The sequence below is a fragment of the Ambystoma mexicanum genome, chromosome 4q (genome assembly GCF_040938575.1).
Source record: "Ambystoma mexicanum isolate Mex_15411 chromosome 4q, UKY_AmexF1_1, whole genome shotgun sequence".
Taxonomy (NCBI): domain Eukaryota; kingdom Metazoa; phylum Chordata; class Amphibia; order Caudata; family Ambystomatidae; genus Ambystoma; species Ambystoma mexicanum.
In genome coordinates this window covers 1,302,284,411-1,302,306,297 of record NC_090928.1, presented here as the reverse complement: position 1 = coordinate 1,302,306,297, position 21,887 = coordinate 1,302,284,411, and the positions used below count along the sequence as shown (strand labels likewise).

At 44.8% G+C, this 21,887-nt stretch overlaps 1 pseudogene; it reads right to left on the bottom strand.

Annotated features, from left to right (window-relative positions):
- LOC138467393 (zinc finger protein 208-like) overlaps positions 1-20,736 on the bottom strand; it is a 419,830-nt pseudogene extending 399,094 nt beyond the window's left edge.
- Between the last annotated feature and the right edge of the window lie 1,151 nt (positions 20,737-21,887).

Genomic DNA, 21,887 nt, shown 5'->3' with positions numbered 1-21,887 from the left:
GCACACTGGCAGCACTAAATGTAGTGCTGCAATCATGTATTCGCCTTCGTGATACAGTGGTTCACGAAGTCAGAACGAATTCCGCTAGACTATGAGATAAGAATATTGTTCCTGGAGAGAAATCAGCTATGCAGGTGTGATCGGGGTATTCAGATGTGCAAGGTTTCTGGCTTGAAACCAGCAGATGCAGTTAAATCCAGAGACCCTACGCATGATGGAAACACAACTATCAAGATATGCAACATGACACAGTAATCTGTGAATAATCCTCCAACTTCAAACTCCTGAAACAAAACACAAATACAAGAATATGAAAATGGGGATCTAAACCCAGAAATAAAGGATCTCGGGAGTTCTTACGTAAAATTGTTAGCAGCAAATACAGCTGCTCTTAAAGAGAAGCCCTGTGGACAGGGATGTGAAAGTGTGATAACTATTAATGATACGATGAGTTCTGTAAGAACTGTAAATCCTGTGGGCGCTGGTGTTGATAAACAAGATGAGCTTCTTCTAAGGCATGTTTCGCCACTCTGAGGCTCCAAGATTGGTCCTAAGACAAAAAATAATTAAGAGGGCTGTAAGGAAGGACTTGCCAGAGCTGGCAATTTGGGAGCCAACAGCTGGGGCTAGTAGATCCCAGAGTGATACCCCCCTCTGAGGCAAGTGAATGGACTGGGCAGCAGGGCAAACCAAAGGTAAATATTGCTTGTGGTGCTTCACAGCAAAAGCTGACACCCGATGAAGCAATGCGAACTCAAGATTCCAAGCGGTTGAAGGATGGTAGATCAGCCTGGCCGCCGCAGGAGGAGGAGGAAAAAGGGCTAGTTCATACTGGATCACCTTGAGGTTGAGCCCAGAGTTAAGTAAGATTTCATTGTGGGATGTAACGTTTGTCCATCTTTTTGATCGAGCCTGTTTGGGGAAACGCCACTTTCATTCTAAGATGATCGAAAAGTTGGTGGTTCATCAAAAAGAGGAAATCCTTTTGAAAGGCTTTGAATGTTACCAGGCGTGCCTTGGAAGGGCCCATCTGAATGATCTTCATAGGCCCAACCTTACGGTGAGATGTTACTTTGATGCAGATCAGCAAAGATATATCCCCAACCAGTCCGATTCTCCGAGTTGGGGTTGGTTTGCGGCAGCTCTCCCAGCATCAACAGGAGGTCACCCAGTGTTCTAGGGAGAGGTTGCAATTACAGAGCTGAAACTCAAGGGGTCACAATTCTTTCTTGAATGAAAATACAAAGGTCTTTGATCATTTCGACATTATCCTTCTGCAAGAGACGTTGCTCAGGGCGTGTCCCATATGGGACGCATTTCAACTCACTACATACTAGCTGACAAAAGGGATGAGGGGGAGACCAATGGGAGGATTACTAACTGCTGTGAAAATAAATGGTTGCTCTATTGTGGCGGTACCCACACACTCGAACGCCATCTTGATAATAAAGGTGGGGGGATACTGGAGAAACCAAGCATCAAGTAGTCACTCTGATAACTAACATCTACTTTAACTATTATGGATCTGGATACTGTTATTCATGAGATTGATAATGTATTGATCGATTGGTTCACAGTTCATCCTGATGGTCCTGTTTTGGCTGGAGATTTTAACTGTAAATGTTTGGTAACTGATGATGGGTGGGAGGAGCCTGATAACAATACCAGTGTTTTATCATCTAATTACATGCTAGATAGAGATAACAATGGGAGGATTTGGTCCAAATTTCTTTCAAGATGGACCTTCTTACAGGCCAATCTGCCTTTCCAAGGCTCCCTTCAAGAGATTCCAACACGGTCCAATGCTTTTGCATCCTCAGCGATAGATTACATCTTTTTGTTTGGGGTAGAAGAGGTACTCCAATTCGAGATAGGAAAGATGAGTCTAAGCGACCATGCAATGTTAGAATTACCCTTACGCTCCAAAACCCTGCTCAAAGTGGCTAACTTTATGAATAGTGGGTCTCTGATGGTCTTGGGCCAGGGTAGTAGGGTTGTCAGATGAGGAAAGAAATTATGATCTTGATTAAATGTTCTGGTAAAACTTGGGAGGAGAAGGGAAGATAGAAAAGGGTGGTGAAAGAACATTACAGGAATTGGTGTAGACTACATCAACATCAGAAATGCATTGTAAAAAACCAAGACATATTGAGTAAAATTGTTACTCCGGATACTCGTGCTATTTGGTGGAAACTTAACAAAAGATAGTAATCAATCTTTCACCCAATCCTCGGGAGTAACGGAGGATGTTTGGATTCAGTGTTTCAGTAATAACACGATGCACAGTGTAATACCCTTAATGCTGCGAGTACGGCTAATGCTGGATCGTCATCATTGTCCTTGCCTTTCGATCAACTTGACATTGAGCTTATTATTAATAAATTAAATAACTCAAGAGCGTCAGGCCCGGATGGGGTGACGAACAGTATTGTCAAGAATAACATTCACACTGGCACTCTGGTCTGGTATCTTATATCATCTCTTTACTCACATTGTTAAAGATTCTATTATGTCCTTCATCTTGTTCTACTCCGATTTTTGTTCCAATCTTTAATATAGTTATAATTACCAGCAGTGCTCCAGATAAGATCTTGAGGTGTGAGTATTTTACTCCATTTTTAAACTTTGAGAGTAAATGTGATTTTAAGTGAGTAAAAAGGACTTTTCTCCTTTGCAAGAGAGTAAAATGTATGCGACATCCAGCGGAAGTGCACAAAAACCGTATGGAAATTATTACTATGCGGCAGCTTTCTGCATTGTCACAGAATACACCTTTCATTATTTCTCTAAGGTCTAGCCATTTGATCTCTCCTGTATATATTTAAACATTGAAATCACAAAAACCTAGCCAATTGCATAGTAAAGCAAACATGAATTGTATTGTGTTTTTGAGGTTCGATAGCAGAATTGTCTTTTGAGGGTTAATGAGTCTTCATATTCTGGAGCTATTACCATCTAATGGTATGCCAAAGTTATGATAGAACAGTGCTTAGAGGCAAGGACTCCATGATACATTCTATATCTAATCTAATGGTGAAATGGTTATTTATATAGCGCTTTTGGCAAAGCGCTGTACATAGAACATTTATCAGAATTATCACCAAACCAAAGTCGGTACTCCTTTATCAACCTCGAAAGGATGAAAGGCTATGTTGGCCTCGCCGGGATTCGAACCTGCAACCTACAAATCACGCAGATTGCAGCAACGAGTGCTCAACCGGTTGAGCTATCTTATTGCCGAACATCCTTCAGAGGTCGGTTAACTGAGTATCGACTGAGGTATAATAATCACAGTACCTAGATGTCTGACGAACCGCTACTTAAAGTTAAATACCTTTCGGGATTATCACACAGACAGGTTTTGCTGAGTTTCTATTTCAATTACCAATGTAACTTTCATTTGTTTATTTTTGAACAACGCTTGCACTTCCTGGAGAGTCAGGTTTTGGATGTTTTAATTGTTTGACAATCACTCACCCTTGAGCAAAGACTCTGCTGCCACTGACCATTTATAGTAATGTACCCCATTGACTGCAAGGTTGAATAGATGTAAACTAGACTGTGCATAGTCATTACACACTGTTTTTATAATTAGCGTGTACATTAAATTACAAGTGTAAATATGATGTGCCTCCGCATGATTATGCACACAGCACCGGAACTCTGAAAAATACAACTGTGCAATACTGGTTCGCTTTCACTGGAAAAAAGCCTAATTTGTTACAAAATATGAATTCTCAATTGCAACTTAGTTTTCCATCTTATTAATTATACAATCCTAAAATTCTACGAAAATAAATATGCACAGTGCTTCTGTCTGCTCCATGAGCATCAACACAGAAGCTGAATGGAAATAAACCATTCCTTTTATCACAGTGTGCAGTTTCTTTTTTTGAAAGGCTTCAAAGAAATACATTCTGTTTCAGAGGTGGCTTGAAATTACATCCATGCAGATCAAAATCAAAAGAAGCCTTCTGGTTTCTGTCAAGTAACCCGACCTTTGCACTGCCCTCTGCTCTAAACCTGTGTGTAAAAGTACACAGGAAAATAATAAAGCTGTCGTATTTACAAGATTTTCATGCATAAAAAGGCCTAGTACGCACCTAATCTGGAGGCCTGGTTACCAGCCCATCTCACTGATTGATACAACATAAAAGATTTTTGCCACATTGTTACTAAGGGAATTAACCACGTGGGCAGAGAAGATCCACCTCCTGAGCCCGCTACAAACGGGCTTCAGGATGGGTGTCGGTACGGTGGTGAGTGGGCTGGCCTTGACGGCATGATTATCCAACACTGGGTCTGCCTCTGGTAAATCACTCTACATTGCAACAATAGATCTATCCTCAGCTTTTGACAACGTGGACATTTCAATGCTATGGTCCAAACTGTCTAGTTGGGGGAGAGATCCAGGTCTATTGCATTTGCTCCAACTGCTATACTCTAATAATTCCACAATGGTCAGATTGAACATATTAGGTGAGTTATCGATAAGTATCAATCTGAATAGGGGTGTGTACCACTGGTGCATCCTAACCCCCATCCTATTTCATTTACATCTTGCTGATCTTTGGGCAAATAGTGGTGATTGGGGGGTTACGTCCCTTTGTGGCCGGGCGGGAGGATGAGCTGCATTGCATATGCTGACGACATGGATTTTACACCGGCTGGGTTGCAGCATCAGTTTATGGGTATAGAAAGGTACCTGAATTTAAATCACAGCCAGATTAATTCCAAGAAATCGTATGTCATGGTCAGTATAGTTCACAGAAAAATGGTTGATCTTACAAGGACTGATGTTGTTTGAATGTGCGAGTACTCGTTAGCCCTGAACTAATGTGGATGCTTAGATCATGATATATGCCACTTGAGATGTACGTTATTGCTTTGTTCTTTCTCTTCTTTTACAATTTTGTATTATACTTTTGATTTTAAATGCTAGATAGTGTACACGGCACAGTCTTTGTATTAAATGTGCCTAAAGGTACTTTTTGTACGGAAAAACACAATAAATAATCAATTAATAAAGAGTCCCACGTGTTGCACAGCTCTCATTAAAACAGGTTTATTGGTTACAGCTTAGTCATTCACCCTAAAGTACAGGAAAAAACATATCCCTAATATATTCTAATTAGCATTCAATCAAAAATGTATAGGGCTCTAAACAGACACAGAAGCTAAAAATGACATTTTACTGCGTGCATCACACAGGACCTCAATCCAGCTGTGACAGCTGAAGCTTTGATGTTCATTTATGTCATTTCTGTATCCTTCCCTTAAATAAGGGTATTTAGACATTACAATAATTGAGCAAGAAAAGGAAGTCATGACTGAATTGCAAACCAGTACTTGCCAGTGCTGTGAACTCAGTGCACTGTGTAGGTGCCTGCAATGTTCTGGCTGCAGGAACTCAGGAAGTGACTCGAAGCTTACCAGAGGAGTTCGCAATTTACTTCAATGTGATAAACTATTGCATACCTGAATGGTGCTCAGAAGACAGTGGCAATAGAGGTTAAGTCTCTTTCCTAAGGCTCAGCATTTTTTGAAACTTGAGTTGGAGCAATAACTTGCTGGCAAACCTATAAGTCCATTGCCAGAGCATGAGAGCCAAGCACGTTTATGTAGTCTGGGCCCGATTATTAGGGGCAAATGATATTTTTTGAAATTGTTAACCAGTCCAATGATGAAAGGCTTCAATGGAGGTAGATCAGCTTCTTTAAAGCTTAAGACATTTCCGTTCTCTGCAAGTACTCCAGTAGTGTGCCGACATTCTGTAAGATGTGAAAATGAGCTTTTCCTATCAATGGTACTGACATATAGTGCAATGAACAGTGTGGAATAAAAGATACATCCAAGGTTCTTGGTCTGAGTAATGGGGTTGGTGGAAGGCCTAGTGCTGGGTGTGAAGGGAATTGCAGAGCAGTCTGGTTAATGGGGCCAAATCAGATGACTTGGGTTTTAGCTCTTAAGGCAGAGAATACTCTGAGATCCAGTTGAAACATCAGATTAATGTTCTGGATGATGAAGCTGAGATGGATTGGGCCCTGGTCCGTCTGGATAAAAGAAAGCATTGATAGGTGCATTGAAAAGAATCCTGCATAAAAGTGAATCGCTTCATGTAAGCTTTTAAGAGCCACAGACATAGTGCTTATCCATGCGGAAGGCTGTAAGAAGAAATTAGCCTATTCCCACATGGTAGGAGCACATTTTCAGACAAGATTTGAACCACATGAGAGCCTTTCCCCTATGAAATGTATTCTGCTATCTGTGGAGAACAAAATCATGGTCCACCGTATTGCATTTGAACCACACAGGTTAGTTGATTATACAGGTTAAAGAGTGCCAATGTGCGTTCTCTTTTTCTCTCAATCCTGCTTTGATGCACAGTGTAGTGCTAAAAGGCACATGCTAGGTTTAGAGAAACTAGGCATGTGACAACTGCTATTCAGATGAAGACATTTATAGAATTATATTGGGGTTTCCTTGTTTAGCAGGTGCAGTTTAAAATATCCAAGGGATAGGAGGGACATTTCTCTTAGAACAAGAGCTAAGTGGAAAAAGTGAAGAAGTGAAGATACTTTAAGAAAAAATTGAAAAAAGTGCAGAAATTGAAAAAATTGGGGAGTGGTTTCGTCCTTTCAAGCGGTGATGGTTTTACTGATTTCGTATATCCACTTGGTATGAGAACTAGCTACTGTATAGTCTATTTTCAGAAGAAATGGTTGGTTGTCTGTTCTGTATAGTTGGTGACAACCCCATGTAACCATTAGAGATTCCCATTTTTCATTAGGTTGCTCCGTTTCAGTTTTTGTGCTGTACCCCTGTCAGTTTTTAAGAAGGGGTATAGAGGAAAAAGAAAAACAATCTCCTACCGTGACATCATTGGTTTTCACTAGGTTGGATTGTTCAAAAGCCGACCGGTTTCTGTGGAATCTTGTGGATAGACCAGATTCTTCAGGGCTATGCGGGAGGCGCCAGGCTGCGTGCCTTATTGCTTTTGTATGCAGCGTAGTCTGCAAAGGTAATTGTGCACCACCCTCTTCACGTTTTTAGTGGCGTGGATGCCTGAAACCGAAGCAAAAGGTAACAGGTTGCCACGTTTACTGGGCACCCTGCAACATACCACTCCAGAAAATGACCACGCCACTAAAAACGCGATCTTATATCAGCTCTGAAAAAGGTCCGCTTTCCCAGCATACGCCACTTTCGTCTTTAGGACCTGGATGTGCAGAGGCAGGTTTAGTAAGTTTGTTTCTGTTAAGGCTAATATAGCTCCAACTTGTTTCTAATCATACCACAATATTTTCCTTTAGCAAAATGATTCTTTATCTTTACCTTGCATCCAATTTATATGGTGGTAGGGCACTGTCCTCAAGTAAGAACATTGGAAATAACAATGAGTTCTAACATTAGTGTTACTGCACTTGCACACTCCAACTGTCTGATGACCTAGTAGGAACTTTATTGTCTTTCCCTGTTCATCCCATTTGTTCCCTGTTCATCCCAACCTTCACTTCCCCTCCTCATCTCCCCTCTTTTCGGTTACTGCACTTGTACGCTCCGAATTGTCTCATGACATAGTAGAAATGTTATTAGTTTGTCTTCCCAGTTCATCCCATCCTTCGTTGGTGATGGAAATGAGCCTATCTCACCCCTCTATGCGCTTCCACATTAAGCGAAACCCATATGAGGTAATCTAAACTGACAGGGGGGAGGGGGGGGGGACAGTCTACATCAACGTGCACCATATGGAGACCTCATAGCATATAGAAGTGGTTGCTTAACACTAGAAATGTCTGCACTCCGCAATGCCATTTTGTAATAGGCCCCGAACGAGCCAGGCTTGAAGACCTAAGCTGCTCACGTTCCCCGTTCACAGAGCCCAATTTCTACACAGCATGCTGGCTATGCTTGAGCCTTGTTCACATTGAAGTCCATTTCCCTCTTGTCACTCCCGTGTTGTGAATACTCAGTATCGCCTTCAGGAATGTGCCGACTCTTAGATCTGGGGATCTGCGTAACTCTACCTTTGCATACTTCCCACACTGGGCAGCGTCTCTTTTCTCGGCGTCTGGCGGCTCCGTTTTGGCAACGCTAGTGGTTGCCTAGGAGACGCGTACAAGCACTGAACTCTACAGTGCAGGAGCGTCATGCAAGTCATCTGGTTGACCAGCTGACTTTCACCCGCGATGCGGGTCCACAGACTCCACCCCTCATCTTCCTCATAAAAGACTGTTTCTCCACTATGCCGCTGCTTCTAATTAGTGTTTCTCCGACACCTTACTCGGAATTTGATAACTGCTACCTTGACCACAGACTTCCTATTGAACCTACTATTGCCTGCTTCCTTGGATTTGTATCAGCCCGCATGCTGAGGAACCCCACACCCCAATTCCACTGACCCTATGAGGTGGTGTTTTCCACCCCACTTGCAGGAAAAGTAAAGGGGCTCAGATACTGGACACAGCTCTCAGATGTTCGCAAAGCACCAGGCAGCACCAAGAAAAACATACTGAGTGAGAACAACCAAACTACCTCAACGTAAGTAGCCCTGCACCAACCTTATATGTGCATGTGAAATGTGCTAAAAAAAAAAAACACGCATTGCTGCTGAGCATGGGCTACAAGAAATTAAAATCTCTCTCTCTCTCCCCCTCTCAAACCCACCCCGTTCATTCCCTCTCCGCAGGTGCAACGATCATGGAAATGACACCGCTGCGGGACACATCAAATGTAGATAGCAGTCGGAGTAGAATTCGTTTTTGGAGAATATATAACTATAACTGTGTATCGCATTTAGTAGCGTTTTTTTTTTACTGTAATAATGCTCGCATTGGGCATTTACTGGGGAACATCTTTTATCTGGGGTGACCATATAAAAGAAGGGGGGGGGGGGACAAATGGACATGGGATGGATACAAGTGGACCTGGAATGGAAATGTGCCTACAAACCTCACAAATCCATATAGAAATATGACAAGAAAGGTCCTAGATGTTATTGTGTCAACCGAAAATGTAACTGATAGGTCACCAGATGCCCCAAATGCCACATCTATACCCTTTTTAGTGCTTGCCCCCAATCATCTACCTCAGTATTTAACATGTTGTCTACCCCAGCCCCTAATATGGTTTTTCCCGCTTCTTGACCCAGAGTGAAAAAATGAAAGTACCCATGTAATGGGACTTGAACAAGCTGTCGGAGCAACAAACACCACAATGTACAATGCCACATGTAGCAACTCCCAATCCACGCTCTGCAATAGATTATTGTTTGAATATTAAAACCTTGTATACAACATTTTTTGTGCACCACTAATATACCTCACAGAAGATTCCGCTTCCGCAGCGATAGAAGAAAAACGACAATCGCGTCTACATATATATGACGCATAGCCATCCCGAACATTCAAACCGTTGGTACTCCGATACGAGTGCGATGAAAAGGCGACTGACTAACGGGAGATGCTATGTTTACTCTCTAATACCACATGCGTCTGGGGCACCCAAAGTCTTAATACCGCAAGAGGTACCATTAAATGAAACACAATGGGCCTCATTGCGAATCTGGTGGTAACCATGCCGGTAAAACCAGCAGGCTGCCGCCAGACTCGTGATGATTTACCGCCGCCTGACTTGCCGGAATAACCGGGGCATTACAGCCCCGGAAGTCCGGTAAGTCAGGCGGCGGCGGCATTCGTAACTCCCCATTCCCATTTGAGTTCCATAGAACTTAATGGGAATGATATGATAGCTTACTTATAACACGCTTAATACTCAGTTGTTTCTAAGCGCGGACCCGGGTATCGAACCTGTGTTGCTCTGTGTCGTCTTGCTTCCAAGACGAGCACGTTACCCCTGAGCTATCCTCACGAGACAATGGGGAGGACGGAAGCACCGGCACTGTGCGCAACAGTGCTGGTGCTTCCGTCAAAGTCTGTGGGCGGGACGTCGCCCGCCCGCAGACTCGTAGTGTGCCGGTCCGGTAACAACAGTGCTGGAAGGCTTACCGGCACTGTTGTTACTGGACCGACACACTTGTAATGAGGCCCAATGTCTGATTCATCTTGCACTATGTATAATAAAGGGCGTTTTCAAGGCACACAGTGCCCGAAAATGCAAAACCAGCTCCACCGACCCCAACTGTTTCAAGGAAGCATTCCTCGCTATAGAAGGATATGGACAATAAGTGGCAAGAAGCAACCTTCATGTGCAAAGCAGAAGGACTTGTTGGTTACTCAGAAGAAACACTAACCCTAGTTGAGCAAGCATGTGCACAAACATGGACAGAACATGTTGCAAAACTGACATGGATCACAGCAATTGAAAAACCGGTGAACGTACACCAAGAAGAAAGCTATGAACTTTGTTTTTACAGCGAAGGAACTGTCTCAATAGGATCGAACAAACGATGCAAATAGAACCTTCCTAATTCCAGATCTCCAGAAAGGCACCGCTGCACTGATGGACTACTACTGGGTAAGTGGCCAGAGCGCGTACTTGTACGTCCCGTCATTCTGGAGGGGCTACCGTTTGCTTGCAACGCTGCATTCGCCCGTGCTTGTAGCACCCGAAGAACACCTAAAGGGGGGACCATTTCCAGACGAAGAACAAGCAGTGCCTGAAACCACAGTAATAGCACCCACCATGTCGTCTACAGACTTCCGTATCCTCCCAAAAAAGGAACGCCATGACAGACTGCGTAGAAAGAAGCAATCCTCTAACTACCTGTCTCAAGAACCATCTGATCTACTTGCACAAATACCCAACGAATATAGACTGTACAGTTCCGCAGAGACATTCTTTGCATCCCTTGTGCCCAGCATCCAGACTAGGGCCAACGCTAAATGGCTCCAAATCGTTAGATGGGAATTGATCCAGTTAGCAAATGATACTGAAAAAGGGTTCAACGTCCTCTAAGCGGAACTGAGAGCCCTCAGGCTAATAACAATGCAGAACCGCTACGTGCTCGACTTCCTGACAACAATGGAGGGCAGTGTTTGCAAAAAGATTGGCAGTTCATGTTGCACGTTCATACCTTCTGCTGATACTGAAAATGGGACACTTTTGCATGTCATTGCAGCAGTACATGAACTTGGGGTAAAAATGAAGAAGGAAGCAGGGATCCAGGAGGATGATTGGGTGAACATGGCATTCGGCTGGGAACCAATGTAAAGATGTTAGTCACTATCATCGTGTTCAATTTGGTGATTTTCTGCACGTGCCAATTGGGTCGCTTGTGTTGTGCCAAAGCAGTACCTAATAGTGCAATGATGATGGCGACAATTGGGAAAACTCGGGGATGAGGTGGATACTCTATACCACACAACCATTGCACCTCCACCAGAACATGAAAATTACAAGGAAGTTTGGGTGGACCTAGCAGGGGATGGGGCATGCATATACATGACCCGCACACCTGTACAATACACGCAGAGTAGAGCGAGCCTAAGACATGTTTGTAGAGCATGGATGCCATTAAAAGGGACACCTGCCTAGGAAGAAGCAGAAAAACTGGCAAATGAACGTAAATAGGGGGGGGGGGTGAATTTGTTTCTGTAGAAGTAACAAAAGGGGCTCTCTGATAAGCAACTGACCCCCAGGTCCTATCCTTCATAAAATGTCCACCAAAGATCTAAAGCCCACATGACTATTTTTCCCTAGCAGCAGCACATGTCTCCAGTAACATGAGGTATATATATGAGGTTGTTTAGTTTAGCTAAGAAACATTGGGCCCGATTCATTGAATCCTGTGCAGAAAAGGCGCAGAGAAACAATTGCGCGCCACGCGTTTTCATGGATTTCTCATGGCATCAGGAGCCATGGCGCATGAACACCAAGCTGTACCAGTAACGCCCCCACACGCAGTAAAAGCAAGTGAAATGCCTAACACAGCACAAGCCCCAGCGCCACCCAAGTACCAGCATACAGCCCCCAGCCAAATCGCGTGAAAAATCAGCGCGTACCCAGTCCACACCCCAGCCAAATCACGTGAAAACTAGCGCGTACACCGTCCGCACTCTGTTAGCTCCAAAACAACTCGCAATACCCTCACAAATCCACAGGAAGCAGACCCCTCCTGACGGGACACCCACACCCCAGCCCCCACTACATGGGACCCCCCAGCATGCAGGCAGCACCCACTACATGGGACACCGCAGCCCCATCACCCCAGCCTGCAGGCAGCCCCCACTACATGGGACTCCCCAGCCCCATCACACCAGCCTGCAGCTAGCCACCAATACATGGGACCCCAATACCCCATCACTTATGACACCTACCTGCATGCAGCCAACACCTGTGACACCCCAGCCCCCATCATCCCAGCCTGCACGCAGCCCCCATCACGTGTGATCCACCCTGCAGGCAGCCCCCTCCAGACCGGAATATCACCTGGATGCTGTCATCGTGACACACGTACACTCCATCGATGGCACCAGAACCTCCTGTCAAAGAAATATCCTGCAAAGAGAAACAAACGCATACACCTGGCCCACATCCTTGAGTGTGGCAGCTGCTCAAACACAATTGCTGTCTGCAACCATCTCCCAACATACACATCACACAAGTGAATAGTAACGTGAGGCCCTTTAGTCTATGTGACAAAGTCAGGTAAATAATTGCCATGTGGAAATAGTCACAAAGTGATAAAAGCACCCTCAATGTGCGCCACATGAACAGACACTGCCCAGGCGTGTCACAGCCTCAGTGAGCTGACATTACCAGAGCAGAGAACCCAATAAACACATCACTGTTCCTCCCATGTGTGAAGGACATGACATCCTATCAAATGACATGTCATTAATAATGTGCATATACACAAGTGTAAGAAGCTGCTAAGAGTCCGGGGAGGGGGAAGACAGTGACGGCAGAGACACCGAACTTGGTAGGGCAGGTGACAGCGATGGCGCCAGTGCATGAGAAGTGGAAAGGGAGAAAAACAAAGTTTGAGGAGGGTGCACTGCAGTACATGTGAATGACACCTGACCGTGCACACACCTCCACTGGTTAACAACATGTGCATATGCCCCATGCAAATGAATAGCAAACATGACACAAGCATGCAAGTAAGCACACACATGAACAACAATGGTCATTACCACGGACACCAAACCGAGTAACAAAGCCGCAAACTGGATTAAAAAAAAGTCAGAGAAACAATTACTGTGAGTAAATAAAATAAAATATATTCTCCAATTGTATTATGTTCATACACACGGAAAATAATAAAGCAAAATATGTACAATAAAAAAATGTTAAAATGTCCAAAATAAAATTCAAAATATGTATATGGAAACCTAAAAAAAAAGACAAAAATGTCCATGCTGATAAGTCTTTTTCAAATATAATGACAATGAGAAGAAAAAAAACATTCCCACATGGTGAGCACAAAGTTTTAAAAAACAAGTAAACTATGTACAAATAAACATGGAGCAAACTCCAAAATGCACTCCAAATCAAGAACACAAATGAAACCCAATTCAAACTATAACTATGTACAGAAAATTGAGTAAAGTCCGAAAACTCCACAAAAAAAGAAAAGGAAACCTAATGACTAAAGAACTATTCACAATGGCAGCAGGTTAGTCCTTCTCCTCACCATGCTCCCTTAATGTCTCAGCCAGGGCATCATCGAACAGTGCGTCCACTTCCCCTAGACGGGCCTCCGCTTTCACCTCGGGGCTTGCAGGGACTCCAACATGGTCCTCTCTAGCCCCTCCCACTCCCTGCAAGTCTCCTCGAGGACCTCAGCAGGCCTCTTTGCCCGACGCAGTGAAATATCTGCCCTGGCAATGGTGAGTCTTGCCTCCCGTGCCCGCTACCATTCTGCCCCGATTTGCTGCTCCAAGCGAAGGTCCACGCCTGCATCCCGCCTGATGCCCGATACCTGCCTCCCTGAGATGGCATGCCAAGGGTACTGTAGCATCCTACTCCGAGCCTGCTGCTGCCAAATTGCCCAAAGCCTGCTCCTTAAGGACAGCCTCCGGGCTGATGACATCACACGTGGCCGTCGTGCACGTGCCCTGTTCCTTGGTGCCTGCTCTCCCTCCTTTGCTGGATCAACGTGGTGACCACCTCGGATTATCCAACGTCGACTCCCAACTCTGGCTGGGATGTGATCTCCACCAGACGGGCCGCCGGGGTTGGGACAGGTACACGGGGGGCCATGGTGGTATCTGGCCCAGAAAGCGGCAGGGAGGATGACTGGAGCACAGAGGAGAAAGACGAGGAGAGGGGGGGTTGCATAATAACCCAGTTACTTTTCGCATCAGGTATATTTTGACTGGGAACTAGAGTGCGCGCCTCACCCTCCTCGCTTTTTCACATAATGAAATGGGAGTCCCGGGCTCCAGAGGCAGCAGCAAGGGGGTTACTGTGCCCCACTTTAGAGAGCCATAATGATAGTTTCCCCCCTCCCCCAATTTTGGGAAAGATGTGTGCTCCAGGAGGGGTGTCGCTTCCTGGTCACCTGAATTGAAAAAGAATTCTCACTACAACTACCAGAATCCTTAGAGACTGAAAGAGCAACTAAATTGGTAACACCAGAAAAGAAACACAGCCTCCCTGATGATTGTTTGTGACAAGAAAGCACTTGGAGGGGAAGACCTAGAGAGCAACTGAATCTGCAGCACTTGGGATTTAACCCTGTTAATACTTGGACATTCTTGGGATTTAACCCAGTTACTTTTCGCATCAGGTATATTTTGACTGAGAACTGGAGTACGCGCCTTGCCCTCCTCGCTTTTTCACATAATGATATGGGAGTCCCAGGCTCCAAAGGCAGCAGCACCGGGGTTATTATGCCCCACTTTGTAGAGCCATACCCACCCCCAATTTTGGGAAAGATGTGTGCTCCAGGAGGGGTATCGGTTTTTGGTCACCTGAATTGAAATAATTTTCTCTCACTACAGCTACCAGACTCCTTAGAGACTGAAAGAGCAACTAAATTGGTAACACCTGAAAAGAAACACAGCCTCCCTGATGATTGTTTGTGACAAGAAAGCGCTTGGAGAAGAACTTAAGAGCAACTGAATTGCAGCACTTGGGATTTAACCCTGTTAATACTTGGACATTCTTGGGATTTAACCCAGCTACTTTTTTGCATCAGGTATATTTTGACTGGCAACTGGAGTGCGCGCCTCGCCTTCCTCACTTTTTCCCATCACCAAAATAGAGTGCTGCCAAGAAGCTGGGACGCCTCGTTCTAAACAGACCTTTTTGAATAGAAGATACAAGAGTCATGCCATGCCAAATCCGCTGAGTTCTTCTTTAAAGTGGCATTACAAAGGTCATTTGGACTGGGGACCGTGGAACTCTTCAATTTGCCTATTACTAAACAAAGGTCCTCCAAATGGAATTTCAATGGCCAAGGTGCTTTACCTTTGCTTACAAAAACGTGGGGGTCAACCGGGAAACCATTTTATCTTCAATGTAATACTTCCATGATTCAGCGTAAATGGGGTTTAGCGTATGCGTACTCTTAGTGCCCCTTGCCAATGTTAGAACTCGCCACATTGTACAAGGATTCTTACTCCGCAGGGCCTCCAGCATACGCTGTCAGTTTGCATTAATGCCAGCAGCTTTGCGCCTTTTAAACAAATTGCACTAGTTATTCTTAACCATCTTAATCTCATAAAGAACAGAAATCGCTGGGTGTGCACTGGCCTTTATTCATCTCAGATCCCTCCGCATATTACGTTTAGCATCACAGATCTCAACATCAAAAGGACGTGAGGATAATTTGTCAGAGACGACTTGCTGAGTATCCTTAACTATCCCTACCCTGTGTGGCATACAGTGAAGCCAAGCTTCAATCTCAGTGGCTGTATAATTGCAGGTGTTTAAATCCTTCAGAACCGTATTCTAAAGAGCCATACATGCCTTCTTTATATTGGCATACGACAAACAAAGGCGATTACCTGCATGGTTTACCTTTGCTTCGCCAATACCGGAACCTTTTAGTGGTTCAGAATTTAAGTTCAAACTTAAGCAAAGCGTGGTCACTATAGTGATTGGGAATCACCTCCAAGTCATACACACATTCCAACAGAGTGTTGTTACTAAAATAGTAGCCACAGGTTTCCCACTTAGATCCCAAATACCAACACTCATGGTTCAGCCATTTACCATTTTTAGCTCCCACTCATTCAGAAACTTCAACCAGCGTGACCTCTCTGCTGGCAGCAACATAATGGTAAGACACACAGAGTGCCCTCAACACAACGTGCATTGATGTCACCACCAATCAGTAACACATCACAATCGGATACAAAACCCGATGTGGTTGTGGTCGCATCTATATAATCAAATATTTCTTCAGTTTCTCACCAGTCGGGGGTCGTAGATATTTAATAGCAACCTGCGTTTGTCTGAGGGACCGATTTTGTGTCTAACCTCCACAGCCAAATACATTGCCAGAAACATCGATAGGAGTCACTAATGAGGGGTGTAATTCTTGAGTCAACCCAACCAGTAAACCGCCTGATGCCCGACCCTTACTCTGTTTATTTGTAGGTGAATAATACAATGCATAAGCGTTGATTTGAATTGATGCGGTCAGCCACGTTTCTTGCAACATAATTATTTGGAACTCTAGGAGCCAATTTAATGAAACATTCCGAGAATGTGATAATGTTGCCTGGTATTCCAGCTGACCAATCTGCATATTCATCTAGGGGAATCCTCCATGTCAGGTATTACGCTCTTAAGACATTTCCATGCCCTATTATCATAATTCGTGGCACTGGACAAGGGGGACTTTAGGTGCACAAACCATAACTCTTGCAATGGACAACCAGAATTAACCTTATTTACACATAATTCCTTGTCCAGTTCAAAGCCAAGGAAGGAAAGTGATTAATGTTGAGATCAAATCAATGCCGCAGACTCTGGAAGAGAGCAATGTATTATAGACATGTGTAATACATTTAAAAAATGCAATGTCTTTGGCTCAAAAATTGAGTCTATTGCATTCTGGATGCACAAGTGGATATTTGAGTCCAAGTCCCAGTGAAAGCTCATGTTTCAACAGTGTGCTTTTTCTAAAACACTGGAGAAATGTTTTGTTCTTGTCGCTTTGGTCAAGGATTGTTTTGAGTTACTCCGCAAGGAGTCAAAAGCAAGTGCTTTCGGATCCCATGTGAAAAAGAGGGTTTTTACAAGCCAGTGGAATTTCAAAGCATACATCAGCCGAGTATCTGTGAAATGGTATTCGCAACCAGCCTCTCTGGAAATGTACCGAGTTGTAATTGTGTACATTAGAGTGGGGGAAAAAAAGAAAAACAGACATGGCTGGAAAAACGAGTCACTTTTGCTGGATTGGAAGAAGGTAGACATATCTTCGTATCCAGTCCGTTCCTGTGGCGATTGTCTCTTTGGCAACCTAGGTTTTGGAAAACTGTCCAATGTAGTTCCAGGCAAACGATGAAGTGGTGCAAACAATGGCTAACAGTAATGTAAACTCTGTCTTTACTTTTATATTTGTATTCTGTAATCTTTATCTCGGAGGCCAGATAAGCACCTGTTTTAAATCTAATTTAGAGAGTGAGTCCGTGTGTCCCAAAAGCACTCTGCCTTCCTGTCTGAACCGACCCCTCTGGTTTTCCCTTAGCTCTGCTCGGAATTGCAACCCTCTCAGGAGCAGAGCATGTTTTCACTGCAACACAGTGATCAGAAGGTTTTAGGGCCAACTCTGCAGATTCTTGGGGTAAGGAACTCAGGTTCAAATTGTCTACCTCCTCACACAAACTGGAGTTTGTTTGAGTCTTTATCCTTAAACAACCAACTGGTCAAAGAGCCCACATTTTGCTGATGGTTATTTTTTACCGCGCAAATTCCTTTTTTCCCGGCTTTCTTGGACTTAGTGGTAATTTGCTCCACTGAAGCAATAGTAGAGTTTAAGGGTAAGCAATTCGAATCTGAAGGTGGTAAAGAGGAGTCCTGTTGTACTACTTTAACCCACCGTTATGGACTCTTCCTTAGGTGAAGGAAAATATAAGGGAGAAGCAGACGATCGTTCCTTGCCTCTTGCAAGCAGATTACCATAGAAGAGTTTACTGGTTGAAGCTCGGCTTGTTCATTAAAGCCCAGCTGAGTAGTTCCGTCATGAGATCTTTGCTTTAGCAATTCGTTTAATTGGTCAATAGCCTCCCCTTGTCCTTCTTTCACTTCCTCATGTATATGCCCACAGAGTTTTAACAATATCTTTATAACAAAGTAAAGCACCTTGTTACCTGTCCTTGCAGTATTGTTCAAGTTACTGAGGGTGGAGGTAGTCACTTTAGAGCCTGTGTTGAGAGCCACTTCTTAGCTGCAGGCAGAGTCTAAACTTAGAATAGGGGATGCAGATAGACATTTTGCCTCTTGGGGGGCGGGGGGAGACAATATAAAACTCTCCTTATCATTAGTGATACCAGCCCATCTGTTTGGAAATGATTTTACTTATCTTCCACAGTAACGGGCAAAGCTCTGAGCAAGCCCAGGAATTTTCATAAAGTAAAAGCATACGGCAAGAGTAACGACTCTAAATGGCCTGTACCAGCCAAGGCCGATGATCATATAACACAGTGGGAAAAGATAACTTAAGAGTCTACGACTCATCAGCCCCAGCGTTTGTGTATTAAAGGAAAAATCACTGCGTTTTTTCATGCAGTTGCAGAGTCATTTTAATACATTTACATGAGAGGAAATTCAAGAAGAGCCTTTAACTTCTACAGTGCACCACCAGCACAAGACCACTAACCTCTCCTACTACGATATAGATAAGAAATCCCTGCTTGAATTTTGCTACTCTCTATCAGACTGCACTAGTAATCTTGCGAGAATCTCAGAGACAGATACTGGAGGAGGGAAAGTCACCTCCCATAAGGATGCGATTAATCCTGTTTCTTTGAAGCAAACACAACAACTGCAAGAATCTCGCTAAAGTAATATAAATGTGCTGACCTTCCAGGACCTCATAGTACTGGAATGGCGTTCAGCAGTCAGTCACCCGCTGTACGCCTTCGACGGACCACAGACAGACCATGTCAAACTCCACTTGCAGCTCCGCGCAGCACTTCGCACTGTGTCTGGGGTTAAGAAAGGTAGCACTGCTCGCTGTGCTATGTTGCTACACCTCCAACTGTAAAGGTGGATGAAAGACTCCCGTCGGACACAGACTGACCACTTCAAACTCCATTTGCAGGTTGTAGGGATTTGGTATTATCCTGCATCCTAATGGAACCTTTGGTCAGTGTATTGATTGACAATGGAGTGTTAAGGGTTAGAATGTTTATGTGTGACTGGGGTTCTATGTGAGTCAGTTGGGAGATATAAGCCTACCTGGGAGGATGCAGGTGTATGTTGCCTTGAACCCAGACGTACCTGACATTATATGACCATCATAATGTACTGGAACTAAATAAAGAAGTTACTGGAACTTCACCTGAGGTCATGGTCATCTGTGGGGAACAAGGAGTTCTACACAGGTCCGCCAATAATTCAGAGGAAACACTTATTTAGAAAGCTGCATGGCCTTGGAAAACAGGCCGATACCTTCACCCTGGAACAGTAAATCCACGTTTTGCGTACTTGCTTTACAGCACTGCGAGTGGGACCTTAGTATATACTTCATCATCCCCATGGAAACAGGTACATTTCTCGGTGTTGTGTAGATCTATGCTATCGGGGGGCCCAATCAGATCGCTGTCTGTCGGCTGCCCGAATCAATAAGGGCGTTATCGGAGCTGTTCACGAGCTTGGAAACAAGTGCAGTTGGATAAAAAGGACATCAGCTTCTTTGGGGGGGGGGGGTTCATCCCGGGTATATTCTAAGTCTTTCTAGTCCTCTACCCTAAGCAAACCCATTTACATGGATTCCTGAGCAGGCTATAGGTTTCCTGACTACCACTTCTTTTTTGGGGAAAAGGGAAGGCAGAATTTCTCGATGCTGGAAGGGTGAATGTCGCTAGGATCTCTCCTTGGGTTTTGGACGCTTCCCATGGTGTTGTCTGACGAAATGGAAAACCTCACAGTGGGCCTGGATGTTTTAAATGGCCAAATTCAGCAACGGCTGACACTGTTGTAAAACGGCTCTCTGGAGAGGAGGGAGCGTGGCATGTCTGCATTGCCACAGAGTCACCACTTCTCTGACTTCTGGCAACATTATCCTACCCAACCAGTGATTTACTAGATTTTGGATTCTCCCCGCCAGCTCCATCGGGGTTTCGTTTGAGAGCAATTGGGTGCAGAGTTTTCTCTTTAAAACCGTCTGACCGCCTCGCCTAGTAGAGCTGTCTGCAGTCACTGCCAATGGACGTGTGGCTGGGGTCTTCCACACACCGGGGGACTGGGCAGCGCCCTGAGCATCCAATGAAGAGGCCATTAGGCGCTTCTCAGAATCCTCACTCCTGTGTGATAACAGGAACAGCAGCACTCACCAGGCACTTCCTGTCAGGCTGTCACCTGACTTCCCGTGATCCCCCGGGAGCAGCAGAGGACGTTCGGTGACGTCACGGCGTACGCACATCTCAGGAAACGCCCCCTTTTGCCACCCGTGCCTGCTGCACAGTCACCGGTGGCGGCATTGCTGCCTGCTCTGCCGCTCCCCCACTCTTCTACGCCCACCCTTGCGGGGGTGCACGGATACACGCGCGATCAGCATTAGCCCTTTACTTACCGCTCTGTCGGGCTCCACCACCCTCTGTCTTTCTTTCCCACTGCGTGGCGTGCCGTGCCGCGTCACACCTCGCGTGCGTGCGTGCGTGCGTGCGTCCCTCGGCGTCAGTGCAAGCGCAGCAGCCTAGAAGAGGCGGCATTCCTCGCCGACGGATCATACGGGTAGCAGCTGAACGTGACATGTGGCACGCGTCATGCTCTATGCCATGATGCGTGCCACGTTTTAGGCTCCCCACATACCTAGAGGTCAAAGCGGGATGCAACTAAAGGGTACAAGGTTCCCTTCCTTCTCAGGAAAATCAGTCATAGTTCAGTTGCCTTACTTTATTTCACCTAGAGCACCATTCCAGGATGGCAGATAAGGCCACTTAAAAAAGAACAGGTGCCCTGCTGCAGACTTGAACCCACAGCCGGCCTCAACTCACACGCTTTTGGCGGGTGTCACCTGCCTTGTAAACAGCTGACTCACCCGCCAAGCCTCCTGCACTCCCATTCGTTTCAATGGGCCTTTCACCCGCCAGAAATAAAATCGGGTTTGTTTGTTTATTTATTTATTGTGCGCGCCGGACCCTGAGGTAGCAGGGCGCATGAGACAAGGAGATTTACAGCTTGGTTACAGAAGTTTACAAGTTACAGAACAGGGAAAATACAAGAATTTATTGGCATTACAAGGTGAGGCAAGTGCAGACAATGCGCAGCCAAGCAGTCAACATATGACTGGCGTTTACATAGTAGCAAGTCAGTCTGTATCAGGTGCAAAACACGTCGAGGTACACGGGGAGAGTGGTGGTTATATAGCATTCTCGGTGAGCCATTTTATTGTGTTCTTTCTAAAATTGTTGAACATTTGGTCAGATCTACGTGCATGAGGTAGGGCGTTCCACAATTGGGCTGCCTTGACTGGGAAGCTGGATCCTCCAATAGTGGTTAGTTTAAATCTGGGCACTAGAAGGCAGTTAGGGCTGACTGTTCTCGTGAGTCTAGTAGGATTTTTTCTGATAAATCGTTCTGTTAGATAGCAGGGGGCTTTGTTATTTAAGCATTTATGAATGAGGGAGGCAGATTTAAGGTTGATATTTTTCTTGGGTGGAAAGCCATTTGTGTTTACGTCTTATTTCAGAGATATGTGCTCTTCTAGGGATACTTAGGGCCGCTCTAAGTGCATTATTTTGGAGCACTTGTATTCTGTTGATAATTTGTTTGTTTGTCCCTATGTAGAGTGAATTACAATA